Below are 4,680 nucleotides of genomic sequence, written 5' to 3'. Positions count from 1 at the left end.
AGCTAAGTAAGAAGGTGAACCCAAAGACAAACACATAGTCATCCTCATGAATATTAACCTTCATCAGGTGATGAAAGGAGACAGAGACAGAGGAGTACGGGACAGAAATCTCAAGGTCCAAATCAGGAGCAGAAGGAGACGGAGCACGAGCAAGGACCTCAGGACCGCGAGGGGTGCACCCCCACACTGAGACAATGGGGATGTTCTATCGGGAACTCACCAAGGCCAGCTGGCCTGGGTCTGAAAAAGCATGGGATAAATCTGGACTACCCAACATAACTTAAAAGGAAACATAACATAATGCCCGGAGCCCTTGATGTCCTGCAGATGAAGGAGGAGGATTGTTGTGCAGAGCCGTGGGCTGTTGTAGTAGGAACTGCGGGGCTGTGTCCCGCTACCTGGCTAGCTTTACCAGAAATAATTACACGGAAACTGTATTCTTTTAAACACTGCCTGGCCCATTAGTTCCAGCCTCTTATTGGCTAGCTGTTACACATTGATCTAACCCATTTCTAAAAATTTGTGTAGCCCACGAGATGGCTTACAAGGGAAGATCGTAACCTGCGGCTGTGTCGGGTGGGAGAATTATGGCGACTCTGACTAGGTTTCTTTCTCCCAGCATTCTGTTTTGTTTACTATGCCTATCTAAATTTTACCCTATCAGAGGGACAAGCAGTTTCTTTATTAATTAACCAATAAAAGCAACAGATAAAATAGAAGACCCACCTCCATCAGAGGATGTACTCAAATTGTTTGCTGCAGGCACCCACTTAGGTGGCCCCAACCTCGACTTCCAGATGGAGCAGTACATCTACAAAAGGAAAAGCGATGGCATCCACATCATAAACCTGGAGAGGACCTGGGAGAAGCTGTTGCTTGCAGCTGGGGCTATTGTTGCCATTGAGAACCCTGCTGATGTCAGCGGTCAACCCCCACTGGAGCCACTCCGAATGCTGGCCGTTTCACCCTAGTGATCTTCACTAACCAGATCCAAGCAGCCTTCAGAGAGCCATCCCAGGGTTGACCACCAGCGCCTCACAGAGGCGTCTTACGTGAACCTGTCCACCATTGTCCTATGTAACACAGACCCACCTCTGCGCTACGTGGACATCGCCATCCCGTGCAACAAAAAGGGGGCTCACTCAGTGGATCTGATGTGGTGGATGCTGGCCCGGGAAGTACTCCGCGTGTGTGGCACTATCTCCCATGAGCACCCATGGCAGGTTATGCCCGATCTTTACTTCTACAGAGACCCAGAGGAGATTGAAAAGGAAGAACAGGCTGCTGCTGAGAAGGCTTTGACCAAGGAGGAGTTTCAGGGCGAATGGACCGTGCCAGCTCCTGAGTTCACTGCTGCTCAGCCAGAGGTGGCTGACTGGTCTGAGGGTGTGCAGGTGCCCTCCGTACCCACCCAGCAGTTCCCTACTGAAGACTGGAGTGCCCAGTCAGCCACTGAGGATTGGTCAGCAGCTCCCACAGCGCAGGTCGCCTTGTGGGTTGGAGCCACCACTGAGTGGTCCTGAGCTCCTCTGCAGAAACCTGAGCAAAGGGGAAGAGGGTGGAAGGAAAATAAAGTTCTTACAAGCTGTCGAGAGGAGAGAGAGAGAGAGAGAGAGAGAGAGAGAGAGAGAGAGAGAGAGAGAGAGAGAGAGAGAGAGAGAGAAATTTTGATAGAGGGTGGCATTATGGAGTTAAGGAGAAATCCGGTGCTAGGGAAACTTCCAAAATTCCGCAAGGATGATCCCAGCTAAGACTCTTAACAATAGTGGAGATGGTGCCTGAACTTGCCTCCTCCTTAATCAGATTGATGACCACCTTAATTGTCATCACAGAGAACCTTCATCCAGTTACTGATGGAAGCAGATGCAGAGATTCACAGCCAAGCACCGGGCTGAGCTCATGAAGTCCAATCAAAGAAAGTATGGAAAGATTATATGAGCAAGTGGGTTTAAGATCATGAACCCACAGAGACATTTGACTTGGATTTGTGGGAGCTTACGAAATCTAGATGGACTGACAGCCAGGGAACCTGCATGGGACCAGAAGAGGCCCTCTACATATGGGTGACAGTTGTGTAGTTTGATCTGTATGTAGAGCCCTAATAGTCAGAACAGGTTCTATCCCTTATGGATGAGCTTGCTTTTTGGAAACTACTTCCTGTGGTAGGATGCCGTGCTCAGCCTTGATGCAGGGAGAGGAAGCTTGGTCCTGTTTCAACTCGATATGCCAGGCTTTCTTGATTCCCCTTAGGAGGCCTTACTCTTTCAAAGGGGTGGATGGGGTCTGGGGTAAAAAGGAAGAGTAGGAGGGGGGATAGGAGGAGAGGAGGTAGAAGAAACTTGGGTTGGTATGTAAAATAAATTAAATAAAAACAAAATAACAAGAAAAAGTAAGAAATTGATGATTTAATTCCAGATAAATCATCTTTTTTAATCAGTCTGTGGGAAAATCTTTAGTTTTACTATCATCAAACTTAGTCAATAAAAAGGCATTTAATTTTTTAAAAACTTTTTAGAATGTTTAGTGTGTGTGTGTGTGTGTGTGTGTGTGTGTGTGTGTGCAAAAGTTACAGGACAACCTTTGGGGAGCTGATTCTCTCTTTCTGTCATTTAAATGGAACTCTACTACCCAGGCTGAATCAGAAGAGTCCTCACCTGCTGAGCCATATCATTGGTCCAGAATCTTTAGTTTTAAACTGTAAAATTTACAAGCTTATATTTTCTTTTCCCCAATGAATATAATGTTATATAAAACTAAATATTAGAAATAGCCTATAAAGTAAAACTTTCAAATTTTTCATTCAACAGAAAATAAATTTCATCAGATAAAATAATCAAAGTAATGTTTTGTTGGCTTTGTTCAGTTTTCCATACCCCATCCATGCCACAAGCTGTATCTGTTCTCCTGATAATGTTTTGTCTTCATATTTAGGAGTTTTTATATTCTTCTTATACACTTTCTTGTCTGATCTTTTCCTATCTGACTCTAACTTTAATGTAAGAAAATTTTTACATATTAACTTCCCAAGAAAGGGGAAATTTTAGAACAAAATTTTCCCATTGTCAGTATTATTATCAAAACAATGATTTTTTATTTACAAATATTTTAGGTTGAGCTAAAGAAGGAGGCATTTTGTTGATTACTAAATGATTCTGTTGCTGTGATTGGGATGACATGACATACACTGAGACACTCGCTATGTTAGATGCCCTGTTGAACTTTGCAACTCTCCCTGAAATGAAGCATCATAAATGGCCTACCTTTCCAGACAGGTAATGAAAAAACAGATTCATACCTCAAACCTGGAAATTGGAAATTGAATCCTTTTGACCTGTGAGTTGACCTAAAATGTAATCAGTGAAAAGGGAAGTTATAAAAATTCCTTTATATTGTTCCTGCGGTCATGATATGAGCATGTGTGAAAAGACTATCTTGGAATACTTTGTGGTCTTTGACTTCATAAGCTAGAGTGATCACACTCTAAATTTCAAGAAGGGCTCCACAGCCAATATCCTCGCCTCTTCAGACAAACTCTAGAATTATATTTGTGCTTTCAAATTAGTAACCATGGTGGCTTTATTAAAAATAAGAAGTAAATAACAAAACTGAAATCAAACTCACTTATACTATATCCTATTTTTAAAGTTCTCTGTCTACTCTGGGGTATATTCTGATGTGGAATCTGGACAGCATTTAAATTGAGTTTTCAAGTGGGAAGGAAGAACATGAGTTCCATTTTCCATTTATATTTGCATATTTTCTTTCCTATTTACATTTAACTATGCTTTTTGTTTCAATTATTCACTTTCTGTCCCTATGTGAGGAGGTAGAACAATAAATGAATACAATAGGACACAGTTATAACTGCTTAAAAGACAATAAGCAAAACAAAACCATTCCTCTATGACCCACATTCCAGACTTGTATGGACATATTATTTGATTATCTTTAACCAGCAGACCTAGCATTTACTATTTTTATAATATGTTTTAAGTGAACATAAACAGGAGCAAGCTTCACTTCTATTGAAATACCTCCTTCATTTCTGACTTATTTCGGATAAAACTTAATCTTCATACATTTTAAATTGTAGCTGTCATAATAAATTAAAGAAAAACATTGTCAAAGGCTTTCTTTAAATCTTTAGTTAAAAGGGAATGCAGAAAGATATTAAAACAGACTCTACTGAGAATTACAGAGACCGATATTCAATGTAAGGTTGTTTTCACTGCCAAGAGCATGGACTATATGAATTGCTATGCAATGCTGTTCCAGGAAATCTGTGCATTATCTCAGTTCATCCAGGTATACTCCTGCCTATCACAAGAAGACTCACACACAGTCAGATAAACCCACAGGGCACATCATGCAATTCTCAACATCCTCTTCAAAGGACATCTTCTTATCTCCTCGGCGTATCTCATGACTTCCATCAGTTTTCCCAATTAAGAGCATAAAACATTATCCTAGTCTGTTATGAGTTTGCTAAAACTCATCAAAGCATCACATTTAGCAGTTTTTAATTAGATATAACCTAAGTGAGAGGTGAAATAGATGAATTCTAAAAAGGCTTTGAGAATTACTCTTTTTACATTGTGGTTAGCTTGTAAATACAAACTAGATTCTCAATCAGTAGAGTAACTATGATTTGATTTTAAATAAACGTTAAAATTTCTATTA

The 4,680-nt window shown here is 40.9% G+C and overlaps 1 pseudogene; it reads left to right on the top strand.

The window, feature by feature from the left end:
- The first annotated feature begins 300 nt into the window (after positions 1 to 300).
- LOC142838187 (small ribosomal subunit protein uS2-like) lies at positions 301 to 1,545 on the top strand (annotated as a pseudogene).
- Positions 1,546 to 4,680: the final 3,135 nt, after the last annotated feature.

The sequence above is a fragment of the Microtus pennsylvanicus genome, chromosome 1, assembly GCF_037038515.1.
Source record: "Microtus pennsylvanicus isolate mMicPen1 chromosome 1, mMicPen1.hap1, whole genome shotgun sequence".
In the NCBI taxonomy this organism is placed as follows: Eukaryota; Metazoa; Chordata; class Mammalia; order Rodentia; family Cricetidae; genus Microtus; species Microtus pennsylvanicus.
The sequence above is the reverse complement of the archived record's forward strand: the minus strand, read 5'-3'. Positions and strand labels throughout refer to the sequence as shown.